The sequence below is a fragment of the Eretmochelys imbricata genome, chromosome 3 (assembly GCF_965152235.1).
Source record: "Eretmochelys imbricata isolate rEreImb1 chromosome 3, rEreImb1.hap1, whole genome shotgun sequence".
Taxonomy (NCBI): Eukaryota; Metazoa; Chordata; order Testudines; family Cheloniidae; genus Eretmochelys; species Eretmochelys imbricata.
In genome coordinates, this window is record NC_135574.1 from 57,692,728 (window position 1) to 57,709,094 (window position 16,367).

A 16,367-nucleotide genomic window follows, 5' to 3' on the forward strand; every position below is an offset into this window, starting at 1 on the left:
GGAATTCCTGTATTGTTAAACTTTCACTGATTCTATGAATGTCTTGGCTTTGTGATACTGCTCAGATCAATTATAGCCTCTAATCTAGGGCCAGCCTTAGGGATAAACAGGATGGCTGTCCTGGGCACCAACATTTGAGGGTGCCAAATCCTTGGTTCCCCCAGATGCAAATCCCCATTTCTGGTTTATGGCGCAACCGTTTTGCTTGACAACTTTTTTTAAGCCTTTTTGGGGAAAGTGGAGCTGAAAACCTTTTCTGCCCTGAGCAGAAAAACACCTTAGGTTAACCCTGCTCCAATCCTGCAAAGACTTATGCACATACTTAATTTTACACACATTTTGTAATTTCATTGAAGTCAAAGGGTGAAATCCTGGCTCTGTTGAAGTTGATGGCAAAGAGAGTGACTTCAATAGGGCCACGATTTCACTCAAAGCACATACAGCTTAACCCAAGTGAAAGAATCAGGGGCATAGATATTGAAGCCATTTAAAAAATCTATTTTAGTATTAGGAATATTTTAGTATTAGGAATATTTATCTGGGTCGTCACATTTGTTAAGCTACAATTTGTGTCACTTCAGATTTAATTTTCCATTTGTTCTTCATTATTTTTGGAAACAAGTCATTTCTTTGGGGTCCTTTTTGTGATAAATTGTAGAAAGACTACAAATATGAAGCTACATTAATGCAGTAAAGAGTGGTAAAAGAGAACTTCCTGTACTACCTAGATTGCTCTGTTGTCTCTCTGTTTTGGAATCTGGCCTTTTGGTGATCTTCCTGTGTCACTCCCTCTTCCTCCTACTGGGTAAGTAGTAGGTTGGAGGTAGGAATTATGCCAGAAGAAGTATCCTTATTGCCTTACCTTGGCCACTAATGATACAATAATTTGAGAAGACTTTTTTATATTATCCCTTCCACAGGGCTCAGTCGTGGTTCAGGACCATCTCTGGACATACATAATGACAGGTTTCAGAGTAACAGCTGTGTTAGTCTGTATTCACAAAAAGAAAAGGAGTACTTGTGGCACCTTAGACTAACCAAATCAAATAAATTGGTTAGTCTCTAAGGTGCCACAAGTACTCCTTTTCTTTTTGGACATACATAGTTATAATTTGAAATAAAGCTATTCTAAACTCTGAAACTGTTTATCAAGCCCATCATTTGACCTAATATGCCTAAAGTAAAACCGGTCACCTTTTGAAATTAAGATTTAATTCTGTTTGTTTGGCGGGAATTACTTCCCCTCTCCCCCCACCATCGAGTGTTCACATGTCCTTTTAAAGCAGACAGTCATCAGAGTTTTCAATGCAGACTGACTTGGCGTTTGCATGGCAGATTTCTGCTTCCCTTAATCTGTTGATGCAGCATAACCATGACAGGCACGTACAACGTGGTCATCCAGACCTTGTGTAGTCATGTTAATAGGTATGATTCTGGCCTAGTAACTCTGGAAATATTACTCTGGACTACAAGAAGAGGTGGGGAAATCAGGAGTAATTCCAGAGAACTGGGAATGCTTCTAATCCCACCATATTCCTGATTCTCTGGATTTACTCCTGATCTCCCCTCTCTCCTAACAGTATGTGTGCTCCCAGCCGGTGGAGCCAGCAACACGGAGAAGGCACCTTTGAAAGCTCTTCTCTTGCTAGCACTGTCACAGCTGTGTCAGGAAACTGACTGGGCATCCGCCAGTCACGGCGGGCATTTCCGTGACAGATTTCCTGACACGGAGGCAGGAGGAGGAGGCAGCAAAGGAGGAGGAGTACCCTGGCATGGCAGACTCGCCCTGGCAAACGCTGTTCAGTACAATTGGCAAAGCTACCAATGCCCATTACATGGACCGCTGCTTCTGGGGCAGTGTCGCAAGCAAGAGTGGTGGGACCACATCCTCATACAGACCTGGGATGACCAGCAATGAGTCCCAAACTTTCACATGAAGAGAACCACATTTCTGGAGCTCTGTGAGCAGCTTTGCCTCCCTCCTGCCGGCCAGCATAAAGAGACACAACTGAGGTTACTCTTACTGGCCCCAAAGTGGGTTGCTATAACCGTCTGGACTACTACAGGTTCGTTGCCAACCAGTTTCTGGTTAGAAAGTCAACTGTGGGTAAAATGGTGGCAGAAGTATCTGAGGCAATCAGGTGTGCGGTTTAGCCCAAGGTGGTATGCATTAAAGATATTCTAGAGGTAATTGCTGACTATGAAAGAATGGGGTTTCCTAACTGCGCTGGGGCCATTGATGGGACTCATGTGCCCATAGTTTGCCCTCCTCAAGGAGCACATAAAATGCAAAGGGTACCACTCTCCTGTTAGAGGAGGCCCTCATAGACCAGAGAGGCAGATTTATGAATCTCAGTGTGGGCTGTACTGAAAAAGTTCATGATGCCAGAGTGTTCACCACTTGGGAGTCTGCATTCATGGACAGGTTGAGACACTATTCCCATCAAATGACATTGACATAAATAGTGTTACTGTCCCCACTCTTATTCTGGGAGACCCCACGTACTCCCTTTTGCCTTGGCTCATGAAACTGTACCCTGATTTTCAGAGGCCCTGGCAAAAGAAGGTTTAATTACACCCTTTCAAAAGGTGTAGAATAGTTCGATGTGCTTTTGGCAGATTAAAATCACCTTGGAGATGTCTACAGATCTGTTTGGATGCCAGTGTCATCAATGCTGTCTGCATTACTGTGGCTTGCTGAGCTCTTCACAACCTTTGTGAAGCCAGGGGTGAGCCATTTTCCCCCCTAATGCCCCTAGGCCAGCAAGGGGACTCTGGATCGGTACCCTCAGGCAGAAAATGCAGCTACCACTGAGGGAGCTGGTTGCATCTTGGCAGCAGAAGTCAGGGATGCTTTGTGTTCTCACATTATGGACTTGTATGGCCCAATGGAAGACGGGGAATAGTACCGGTATGAATGTGCTTGTGGGAGGGGAGAAGTGGCTCACTAATTTTTTTTAGGGGGTGGGGCAGTGCTTGCAAGAAGTTTGGGTTTGATTGCCATGCCAATAATTACAGCTGGAAATTACTGAAATGTGAATTGCTGTACCTAGTTAATTAGAGGAATACCATTTGCCTACTAAGGCATAATTGCTCCTGAGCATGTGTTTAGCTTTATTATCTCAAATCATGATTATTGTTACTGCATCACATCAAATAAACTTTCTTGAAAACATAACATGCTTTATTTGTAAACTGCTATTAAAATAGCACAACAGTCACATTCTTGGGCAGGCCACCTGTATGACAAAACCACACACCCACAAAAACGGGCAGGAAATAGCTAATACCCAACACAATAGTTAATACCCCCACCGCTATATGTCCCCTGGCTGCACATTCTTCTCTCCTCACTTGGGAAGGGGAAGGTTATTTCCACAGGAGTGGGGTGGAAGAATGAAGGCTGTATAGGGGGTTCAGTTGTCCTGCCCAATTAGTCATGAGTCCTGAATGCTTGGGTTTCCCCTATATGGTATTGTCCATGCTACTGCTGGACTGAAGGTATATTGCAGGGTGATCCTGTCATAGTGTTGGACAGGAAGCAGGAGACGGTTCTCTTGCAGCCATTATGAACAGGAGTTGCTGAAACAGTTCTCTGAGCTCTGTCCTCTTCCCTTAGCTGCCGTTCCTGTACCAGGAACTGCTTTGCAAGTGCCTGTTCCCTCATTGAAACCTGTCCTCCACCTGGGCAGCGAGCCTCAGTGTTTTCTCCCTGCCTGTCAGTAGGCAATCGTTCCAGTCTTTTGTTCCTCCTTCTGGTACTGGATCTGCTGGTCTACCCTCTCAAGAACATCAACCATAACTTCATCACAGAAACACTTCATTTAGAACAGTCCATGAGGGTATGTTGGGTCAGGGATCGAGTACCTGAAGAACAGCAGGCAGTAGAGGTTGAGGGTTATTGTCTAAACTAGCTCAGTGGAGGAGCAAAGAATTAATTATTGTGGAATCTCGGACAAAAAATGGAACATTTCTAAAGTGAACCAACACGTATTGTGAAGGGGGTGTTTTAGACCTCACACTGTCTCTGGACACAAACTTGTTAATCACAGTCACAGAAGTGCTGAGGTTAAAACATAACCTTTTTTCTGTTTCATAAACACTTCATAACTTATTGCCATATAGAGCACGGTGTATAGATAGCACCCTCAGTGCAAAAGGCTTTTCCTGTCATTTCAGCCCTGTCCCATTTTGGAAGACCTAACTGTTCTTGGTGGCTGGAGGGAAACCTGCAGTGTATGCAGCTGATATAGTCAAACATATAGTGACCCAACAGCACATTTGTGAGTAGAGTGGACTAGTCACCCATACAGGCAGGGTTGGAGGCCCTGGAAAATATGCCCTTCCCTGCAGTGTAACTGGCTATCTGGACTTCCTGTTTCAAGAAAAGTTTGCAGCTATTAGCAATCAGGATTGGGACAGAATCCATGGGGGAATTAACATGATGATGCTGTGTTAGTTCACACATGGCTTTCCCTATTATTGCTGCACGCAAACTCCCTGAAATCTGCTGCTTTCCTCCACCCAACACAGTTCTTGGGGGGGGGGGGACTGACACCCTGCTCATACTTTGGGGAAATGATTTTTGTGACCTGCAGACTGAATGGATTACCTCTAACTGAAATGGACTAGATTTGAAAATAGAAGACCGTTCACCAAACACACACACTGTTCACTGTTTACAGGCAGCTGCATAGACCTAGAAGGAGTGATTACAGAGTGGCAAATTTCTTATTCCTAAAAGGAAAACATGAATGCCCCTAGCAAATATCTGTGACTTTACAGTTAAAATAACCTTTGACATCTGTGTAGGAATGTTTGAAATTCCAGATCACCATGTTGAACTTCACATGGTGGGGGAGAAAGGGAGGGGTGATGCCAAGGCGCTGTGATACAATCAGCCATTAGTGTCTATACGCTGGTAGCCAGGGCTTAGCATTTTTGCATTCCTGCTTACAGCAGAAATTCTTCCTATTACTGTAATAATAAACTGTAAATTGTAGTCATACACCAATCTGCTTCCGAGGTGGCTTCTGTCTCCACCATGTTTTGCTGCAGTCTTGGCAGTGGGCTGCTTCTCGGGGGGTGGGGGCTGATCAAACAGCTCTTCCAAGTAGGGGCTGAGAATTTGCCGCTGTTTCTGATTCACAGTCCGCTCAGGGATCAGTTTCATAAACCGAGTCACTTCATGCTCCTCCCTGGGAGCCTGCTTCTGGCCCCCATCAGTCCCCAGGCTGGATTCAGAGGCCAGCAGGGCACCATCCCGGCTGAGCATGTTGTCATGAAGCACAGGTGGCTCCGTGTTGCATGCAGTGCCAAGAACCCGGTCAAAATCGTCATAAAATGGGTATGTTGGCGAGTTGCCTGAGCTGTAATTCTTGTTCCTAGTCTTCTGGTACTTTCTCTTCAGACTCTTAATACACTTCCTGCACTGTCTGGGAAGTCTGCAGAGCTGCCAGCTTTTCTGCTAGCTACTGGTACATGTGGGTGGTTGTTCCTGGTGCTTTTGCTCAAGTCCATAGTTTTATTGGTCTCACACCAAAGATTCAAGAAAATCTGGCTATGCTCCCATGACCAGGAAGTAGCTTCCTTTGCCAAAGTCTTGTTCGGTTCTGTCTCCATTGCAAACCCAGGAGGCTCTTTGACAGTGTGTTTGCAGATCAGTGATCAGAAGAGAATGGGTTAACGCTGACCTGAGCTGCTCTGTTTGCCAAGGAGGGGGATGGCTTCCATTTTCAAGAGTAGATTGGAGATTGTTGGAACAGAAAGGACTAAGGAAGTTGTCCCATGGAATTGTGGGATGCTTTGGGAAGACTACTGGGACATGAATCAAGCAGGGCTGTATCTATGCTCCAAAGCAATAGGGTTTGAACCCTGGATCCCAGCTTGACTCATGCTCAGACCCTGCAGAGTCCTGGGACCCTTAGTCCGAGCCCTGGTTAGCACAATTGCAGAGTAGACACAAGGGAAGGTTAGGCTTGATCCCAAGTTTAAGCATGGGCTTATGATGCAGTATGGACATCCCCTAGTAGACTGTGAAGCACTGCTGCTTCTGTCATAATGGTGAAGCCTCTGTCAGTCTTCAAACAGTGATGTTTCCCGCTAATTGTAATCTAGTCCAGACAGAGATGACATGTAACTCTAGGGGGGGACCCATGACTGACCCACGCATAGCCTCTGGGCTGAGGAGCAGCAGCAGAGCCAGGAGCACCAGGGCAGTAGTGAGTGCCTCAGTGAGCATCTCCTGGCAGCTGGGCTCCACAGGCAAGGGATGCTTCAAGAAAGAGGCAAAAGCACATCCGGGATGAGCTCGGAGCTATGCCACCCACCCTGCCTGGGGAGCACCTCGCCATACAGAGGTGACATGGCTCAAAAATCAGGGCAGGGAGGGCTTTTGGGCAACCAGCGCCCCAACTTCCACAGAGCGGAGAACCAGGGGCCTAAGTAGGCTGGGTGGCTCCCACCAGCTTCTTATCCACCAACTCCAGACAGGAGGAGATAGTTTTCAAACTGTGGGGTGTGTCTTTGTAGGGGAGTGCAGCCACAGATTGAAAACCTGTGCTAAATGGGAGGCAGAAATATGGGGGGTCATGCCCCTTCTTTCCCCCCCCCCCATGCATCATCTCATTAGTGTGGCTCTTTCAAGCATTTCTTTGGTGTACACTAATCATGATCAAACTTGCAGAAGACTCCAAATTGGAGAAGAAAACAAACAAATTGGCAGGCAAGGCCAAACCGCAAAGTGACCTGGAGAAACCAGGGAATGTGGACCACATGAAACAATGGAGAGATTCAGCTACAATAAATAGAAAGCTCTATACCAAGGGAAGGAAATGAACAAAGATACAGAACAGAAGTATGTAACCAAACAGCCATACTCCCTTTACAAAAGTTCATTTTCACCTTGTGATCTTACTGTCCTGCTCTTACTTTCTCAGTAACCAAGTTACTGAAGTGAAGTGTGCAATGAGAACTGGAAGATGCCTCACTAAATATATCTATGGGGCTGGTTTAAACTTTCTGAAGTTTTCATGAAATTTCAATGATCACTTTCACTGAAACAACTTTGACAAAATAAAGAAAGGAGGGGACTACAGAGAAACTTGCATGAAACACTTTTATTTTAAGCAATAAAGGGACAGACATCTCTTCCTGAAACTTTAGTTATTAATTCCCTCTTATACTGTATGGTGTTTTGGGTAAGAGCTGTGCTGGTTACTATGAAACCCATGCTATCTAACCTGGAAGTGGGTGTTAGAATAGAATAGTTTTTCTTGACAAGAAGCCCAAAACTATTAACAGATTCTCTGTGGCTGAGATATGCAGCTTTAGTATTTAACTCTGACTGCAGCAATCAAGATACCATCTAAGTAAAAACACATTTTCCCTCCCAGAGAATTTAGGAGATGAACAACTGCTCTCATTACCATAATAAATATACTTGGAGCTATGAACAGACCAAATACTTTCTGTGAATAAAATTCCATTTTCCAGGAAAACCATGGAAATTTCCTTAAAAAATCACCCACGTAGAATTATATCTGTACAAGTTACCTGAATGACAAACTTTATAACTGAATTAGCAGCATATGAAGATTTATTTCAAGAGAAATTATTCAGTAGAACAAGCCCTATAGGCTTAGCCTTTTCTTGTTCACATTCTGACATTTATTTTCTGAAAAGGTGTGAGTGACTTGCTGCTTTCAGTCACTGCAAGCCACAGCCACTGGGAGCTATGGGGGGGCTATGCCTATGGAGTAAACAAAATGTCTCACGGTCCGCCAGCGGATTACCCTGATGGGCCACGTGCCAAAGGTTGCCGACTCCTGGGACAGTCTATAAAATAATGAATGGTGGGGAGAAAGTGAATAAGGAAGTGTTATTTGCCCCTTCACACAACACAAGAACCAAAAGTCAGCCAACAAAATGATTAGGTAGTAGGTTTAAAATAAACAAAAGAGAGTACTACATCACACAACAGCCAGTTAGCCTGTGGACCTCCTTGTCAGGGGATGTTGTGAGGGCCAAACTATAACTGAATTTAAAAAAGAATTAGATAAATTCATGGAAGATAGGTCTATCAATGGCTATGAGCCAACGTGATCAGGGATGTTGTCAGAAGTGGGTCACAGTGCAATGAAGTTTGAGAATCCCTGGTCTAACCTGTTCTTAAAACCTCCATGACAACAATTCCACAACTTCCCTAAGTAATTTGTTCCAGTGCTTAACATCCCTTACAGTTAGGCTAGACATTAGGAAAACTTCCTATCTACACTTACCTCCGGAGCGATCAATCCAGCAGGGGTCGATTTATCGCATCTAGTGAAGAAGCGATAAATTGACCGCCAAGCGCTCTCCTGTTGACTCCGCTACTCCACCGGAGCGAGAGGCGCAGGTGGAGTCAATGGGGGAGCATCAGCAGTCAACTTACCGCAGTGAAGACACCATAGTAAGTAGATCTAAGTGGGTCGACTGCAGCTACATTATTAACCCTTCCTGCAATTTAAGCGCATTGCTTCTTGTCTTGTCATCAGTGGTTCTGGAGAACAATTTCACCCTCCTCTTTATAACAACCTTTTACATACTTGTTATTGTGCCCCTCCCCTCTCAATGTTCTCTTCTCCAGGTTAAACAAACACACTTTTTTCAGTCTTTCCTCATAGGTCAAGTTTTCTAAACCTTTCATCATTTTTGTTGCTCGTCTCTGGACTTTCTCCAATTTGTCCACATCTTTCCCAATGTGTGGTGACCACAACTCGACACAGTACACCAGGAAAGGCCGTATCATTTCTGAGTAGAGTGGAAGAATTATTTCTCGTATCTTACTTACAACTCTCCTGCTAATGCATCCCAGAATGATATTTGTGTTTTTGCAACAGTGTTACAGTGTTCACTCATATTTAGCTGTGATCCATTATAACCCCCTGATCTTCAGTACTCCTTCCTAGGCAATCATTTCTCATTTTCTATTTGTGCAATTGATTATGCTTTCCTAAGTGTAGTATATTGCATTTGTCCTTATTGAATTTCTTCCTATTTATTTCAGACCATTTCTCCAGTTTGTCAAGACCATTTTGAATTCTAACCCTGTCCTCCAAAGCGCTTGCAACCCCTCCCAACTAGCTATCGTCCACAAGCTTTATAAGTATATTCTCTATGCCATTGTCCAAATCACTGATGAAGATATTGACTAGAACCGGCCCCAGGACAGATCCCTGCAGGACCCTACTTGATATGCCATTCCAGCTTAGTGGTAAACCATTAACTACTTTCTGCATATGGTTCTCCAACAAGTTGTACACCCACTGTATAGTAGATTAATCTAGGCCAACAGTTCTTAACCAGGGATCTGAGATCTGGGGGGCCTGTGAGCAGGTTTCAGGGGGTCTGCCAAACAGGGCTATCATAAGACTCACTGGGGCCTGGGGCAGAAAGCCCAAGCCCCACTGCCTCAAGCCCTGTCTCCCAGGGCTGAAGCTGAAGCCTGAGCAACTTAGTTTCATAGGGCCCCTTGTGGTGTGGGTCCCTGGGCAATTGCCCTGTTTGCTACCCCCTAATGCTGGCCCTGGCTTTTATATGCAGAAAAACAGTTGTTGTGGCACAGGTGGGCCATGGAGTTTTGATAGCATGTTGGTGGGGCCTCAGAAAGGAAAAGGTAGAGAGCCCCTGGTCTAGGCTATATTGCCCCAGTTTGCATATGAGAAGGTCATGTGAGAAACTATCAAAAGACTCACTAAAGTCAAGATATACCACATCTTCTGCTTCCTGCCCTATCAACAAGGCTTGATACCTTGTCAAGGAAGGCTATTAGTCTGTTTTGACATGATTTGTTCTGGACGAAATCATATTCTCTGTTACTTATCTTAATATCTTCTAGTTGCTTACAAATTGATTGTTTGCTCCATTATCTTTCCAGGTAGTGAAGTTAAGCTGAGAGGTCTATAATTCCCTGGGTTGTTCTTATTCCCCTTTTTATAGTTAGGTACTATATTTGCCCTTTTCCAGCCCTCTGGTATCTTTCCTGTCCTGCATGAGTTCTCAAAGATGATCGCTAATGGCTCAGAGATCTCTTCAGCCAGTTCCTTAATTGTTCTAGGATGTATTTTGTTTGGCCCTGCCGACTTGAAGACTTCTAACTTATCTAAGTAATTCTTAATTTGTTCTTTCCCTATTTTATTCTCAGATCCTACCCCATTTATATTGATATTGGTTATATTAGTTGTCCAATTACTGCTAAACTTTTTCGTGAAAACTAAAACCAAAAAAAAGACATTTAACACTTCAGCCACTGCTGCATTTTTTGCTATTGTCTATCCCCTCTCCTTGAATAAGGGGCCTATTCTGTCCCTGGTCTTTCTTGTGCTTCTAGTGTGTTCGTAAAATGTTTTCTTGTTACCCTTTATATCCGTAGCTAGTTTAAACTAATTTTTTGCCTTGGCCTTTCTAGTTTTGTTCCTACGTGCTTGTGTGTGGTTTTCTTTTAATATTCATCCTTTGTAATTTGACCTAGTTTCCACTTCTTGTATGACTCTTTTTTGAGTTTCAGGTCATTGAAGACCTCCTGGTTAAGCCAAGGTGATATCTTATTATACTTCCTGTCTTTCCTATGCAGTGGGATAGTTTGCTCTTGCACCATCAATAATGTCTCTTTAAAAAACTGCCCACTCTCCTGGACTCATTTTTCCCTTAGACTTGCTTCCCACCTACCAATTCTCTGAATTTTCTAAAGTCTGCCTTATTGAAGTCCATTGTCTTTATTCTTCTGTTTTCCTTCCTATCGTTCCTTAGAATCGTGAACTCTATTTCATAATCACTTTTCACCCAAGCTGCCTTCCACCTTCAAATTCTCAATCAGTTCCTCCCTATTTGTCAGAATCAAATTAGGTAAGTTCTTGGAGAATAGGTCCATCAATGTCTATTAGCCAGGATAGTCAGGGATGCACCCTATGCTCTGAGTGTCCCTAGTCTCTGATTGCCAAAAACTGGGAGTGGAGGACAGGGGATTGGTCACTTGAGGATTGTCCTGTTCTGTTCATTCCCTTTGAAGCACCTGGCACTTGCCACTGTTGGTAGACAGGCTACTGGGCTGGATGGACCATAGGTCTGACCCATTAAGGCAGTTCTTATGTTCTTAGAACATCCTCTCCTCTGGTTGTTTTATCCACCTTCTGCAATAAAAAGTTGTCTACACTGCATTCCAAGAACTTGTTGGACAATCTGTGCCCTGCTCTATTATTATCTAAACCAATGTCTGGGTAGTTGAAGTCCCCTATCACCACCAAGTCCTGTGCTTTGGATGATTTTGTTAGTTGCTTAAAAAAGCCTTATCCACCTCTTCTTCCGCTTAGGTAGTCTATAGTGGACCCCTACCATGACATCACCCTTGATTTTTACCTTTTATCCTTACCCAGAGACTTTGAACAAATCTGCCTCTCTCTTCTATCTTGACCTCAGGAAAAGTGTGCACATCTTTGGTATACAAGGCAACACCTCCCTTTTTTCCCTGCCTGTCCTTCCTGAACAAAATGTACCCTTCTATATCAATAGTCCAGTCACGTGAATTATCCCACCAAGTCTCTGAGATGCCAATTATGTCACAACTGTGATTATTCACTAGTATTTCTAGTTCTTCCTGTTTATTTCCCATACTGCTTACATTAGTATACAGATATTTAAGATGTTCATTAGATTTTCCTTTCTTCCCACTCCTGCAGGTTATTATTAAACATTAAGATTGTTTTTCATTCTGCTGAGACTGCTTCTCAGTACAGTCTTATGGATGTGGGAGGAGGGACTTTGGTCAACTGATCTACATCAGTCGGGCTAGCCCCCAGTGTAGAAAGCACTAGGTCAAAGGAAGAACTTCAGCATCAACCTACCTATCACCTCTCAGGGAGGTGGATTAACTATAGAAATGGAAAAACCCTTCTTTTCGCTGTTGTGAGTGTCTACACTGAAGCACTGCAGCTGTGTTGCTGTAGCAGCTTAAGGGTAGACTCAGGGTCTTTAGCATTTAGCTCTCCAAGAACAGGCCATCAACAGGGGATACAGTGCTTGGGAAAGAGAGTGGAAGTACCTATCAGGTTCACTAAGGCCCTGATATTGCAGACATGTCCTTGCATAATTTTACACAAATGAATAGTCCTACTGACTCCATGGGAGTACCCATGTGTAAAATTACTAATGCCTAAATGTTTGCAGCATTGGGGCCTTTTTGCTTGTTTAGAGTAGAAGAACCGAAACTGTGGAAGTGGAGGAAAGTACACTGTGTTAAGCAAGTGAAGGAAAGACACTATGTGAGGCAAGCTAACCGCTAAGGCTAAGAAACAAACCTGAGCCTTGACCAATCTCAGTCTGCTATTGCAATCCTGGAGCTTTCTTGAGCAGAGACTACCAAATCATGTATCAAATTGTCTCCAGATTTTGTCACTCGATGAAAGTTAGCACAAATACGTGTATGTGACTAGGGGAATCAGGCCACCAGTTTGTAGCATAGATATAGCCTTGAAGATGAACCAAAAAAACACTTAAAGGTAAAGGGTATTCTACAAAGTCATAGTGCTACCTTGCTCTCAACACCTGCATGTTACTCATGATCCAGAAAAAAAAATTATGTACGCCTGTGCCCTACAGAACCTGCATATTTAGTTTGAAATCTTTTTATACATCTAAATATTTAATTACCATTGAAAAACTGCCTAAGTTAGAGAATCTTTTAAAAGACTTAAATGTTTATGGTACTGTGAAAGGGTATAACAACCCCACACTGACCCAGCAAGGGTTAACAAGCTGCTGTGGCCAACTCAGCCCTGCCCCGCTACACCTGCACTCACTGTCAGGTAATGAAGGGGCAATTAAACAGGGAAGAGAACAGCTCAGTAGTGGGCTGACCAGGGAGGAGTACAGATCTCCTATTGCCTGGGAAAGGACCAGCCTTGAAATTCTGCAGAGACTGCTGACTACCAGAGTCCTCCAGAGGAAGATAGGTAGGCCTGGCACCAGGACTAGTGAGCTTGTTTTCGGGACTATCTTTGCTTTACCACAAAAAGGAATATTGGGCAGTCTGTGTTCTCTGAGACAGGCTTAGAGGACCTAAAGACTATTGGGCTGTCTCTGCTGCCTGGGACAGGCCTAAGGAGACTGGCAGGGAATTCTGAGGTTGGCACGTGTCATCATCCCATTTGCAGGGCATTTCAGTAAGGAGGAACCGAAAATCTTGAGCCAGTTTTTTTGGACTAGAATATACAAAGAGGTAGCAGACTTTTGTGCCTCTTGTCCTGAGTGCCAATGTGTTATCCCAAATGGAGTTGCAAAGACTCCTTTAGTTCCCTTCCTGTTGGTGGATAACCTCTTCAAGAAGATAGGAGTGGACTCTGCAGGGCTTCTTGAGAAATATGCAGTTGGATACCTCTATATAATGGTAATTGTAGATTGTGATTCCCTTACAATGGTGTTCTCTACGTGGACCAGACTTGCTTAACACAGCACCACATTCAGACAGAGCCAGAGCAACCCTCATCCACTTCTCCAGAAAATGCATGAAGTGGCAAAGCAAGAACTCCATACCATGCTAGAGCTGCGTGTTATTCAATAATTCTACCATGAGTGGTGCAGCCCCATTGTGTTAGTTCCTAAATCAGATGGGACCACCAGGTTTTGTATCAAATTTCAAAAAGTAAATGCCATTTCCAAATTCAAAGCATATTTAATGCCCTGGGTGGATGAACTAATTGACTGGCTGCGGGAAGCCATATAGATTATTATGCCAGACCTGACAAAGGGGTAGTGGCAGATTCCACACACATAAGTATCCTGTGAGAAGATGGCTTTTGCCATGCTATTTAGATTATATCATCTTCATATGATGCCTTTTGGCCTACCTGAGGTACCCATAACCTTCCAATGACTGATGGACCAATTCCTACAGACCCATGGTGCATATGCCACTGCTTAAGTAGATGATGCCATTATTGATAGCTAAGACTGGGAGATCCACTTTAGTCATGTATTGGATGTCCTCCAGTTGCTGGGAGAAGCAAGACTGATGTCAAAATACAAAATCAGAAAGGAGGACACTACCTATTTTTGAAAAAGAAAAGGAGTACTTGTGGCACCTTAGAGACTAACAAATTTATTTGAGCATAAGCTTTCATGAGCTACAGCTCACTTCATCGGATGACTTAAGCTTATGCTCAAATAAATTTGTTAGTCTCTAAGGTGCCACAAGTACTCCTTTTCTTTTTCCAAAACTCCTTTTCTTTTTGCGAATACCGACTAACACGGCTGCTACTCTGATACCTATTTTGGGTACACATTAGGAGAGGGCAAAATTTGGCTGCTCACAGACAAAGTGCAGGCCTTGAAAGCCTGCCATGCTCCAACAATGAAAAAATGGTTGCATAATTTCATGGGGCTCACAGAGTATTATCGCCACTTTGTACTGAGATTTTCCATGGTAGCAGCCCCCCTCACAGACCTGACCAAAGACAACACCCCAAGAAAGACCAGCTGATTCAATGTTTGGGAAAGAGCTTTCAGGTCATTAAAGCAGTGCCTGTGTGAGGAAATGATCCTGTATAGGCCAGAGTTCTCAAAAGTATTTATTTTGAAAAATCAATGCTGTGGAGGGCAAATTGGGAGCTGTGTTGTCCCAGGAGCTTCAGGGGGAGGAGCATCCCAGTGCTATATATTAGGCCTTTTTTCATATGGCTTAAAACCAGCAATGTTGGCAGTACCTACAATCCATAAAGGACGGTTGTGTCAAAAGTGACTGAGCTGCCCACACTTGAAGAAATTGCCTGCAGGTAAGACCGCTGTCCGTCTCCTCTCCACTGGGGGTATCATGGCTTGGGGATCATTAGCTTTAGTGCTTGTCAGCTCCCTAAGCCTCTGTGTCCTTGTGATGATTGTGATGAGGTTGGCTTTCCTGCTTTTTGCTTCCTGCTCCCTGTTCTTGTTTGTTTCCTGATTCCTGAACTCAATGTTCCATTTTCTCTGTGTGTGTGTACATAGCATTGTGTGTCTGTGGTGTGACAGGGTCAGGGTCAGGCCAGATAGCTATAGGAGAGTGACAGAAGGTAGATATATTAGCCCCAGATTAAGCAGATTCCTTTTCTCTGATTAAGATAATGAGCTGTTTCAGAACAATCAGGAAGTTGCTGGAACCAATTAAGGCAGGCTAATTAGGACACCTGGAGCCAACTGAGAAGCTACCAGAATCAATTAGGACAGGCGGGCTAATCAGGGCACCTAGTTTTAAAAAGGACTTCACTTCAGTTAGTGAGGTGCATGCGAGGAACTGGAAGCAAGAGGCGCGCAAGAAGCTGAGAGTGAGTAGGCGTACTCCTGGAGGACTGAGAAGTACAAGCATTATCAAACATCAGGAGGAAGGTCTGTGATAAGGACAAATAAGGTGTTGGGAGAAGGCCATGGGAAAGTAGCCCAGGGAGTTGAAGCTGTCACACAGCTCTTACAGAAAACACTATAGACAGCTGCAATCCACAGGGCCCTGGGCTGGAACCCGGAGTAGAGGGCAGGCCCCGATTCCCCCTAACTCCCTATCTGATATAAGAGGAATTGATCTGGACTGTGGGTCCCACAGAGGGAAAGGTCTCTGGCCTGTCCCCCGACCCATTAGGTGGGCCAGCAGAGACTGCGGGGATTGTTCTCCTCCTTTTCCCCATGCTGGCCAGTGATGAGGTTAGCCGAGTGAACGGCAGGTTTGTGCCACTAACAAAAGGAGCCAAACTGAGGACTGCCGTAAACTTCTGAGGCAAGAAAATCCACCAGAAAGTGCAGAACCCACCAAGGCAGAGGAGGAACTTTGTCACAATGGGGCCTGCTGCTACATACCTGTCATCTGGATTGTTACGTTTTGTTCAGACTGTTGCTGACTTAACTGGTTCATGGTTATTACGTGTATTTGATTGACCACCTACCTGCATGTTTTGCTTTGATTTCCTTGTGTTTGGGGATTGCTGTTCTGGGATGCATCAGAACATCCCGTTATGGTAATGAATGCTTCTATTCTGCAACCCATGCTGCCTGCACATCCTTTGGCTATTTGACTGGAATTGATATTTAAGATGGACTCCTAGAGCCCAAGTCCTCCTTTGATGTGGCTGTGCAGCATCGCAGTGAGTATTTTGGGACTGAACATTCTGTTCTGCTAAACAGGAAAATGTTTTTTGAAGCTGCCAGCAGCTCAAGGAAACTATACGGGAGTATGCATGTCATTTGCAGTGGTTGGCCCAGGACTGTAAATTTGGGAATGTTCTGATGATCATGCTCAAGGATATTTTTGTTGTTGGCATAGCCAATGACCAGCTGGGTGAATGGTTATTGACTGAAGATGCTAGAACTCTAAC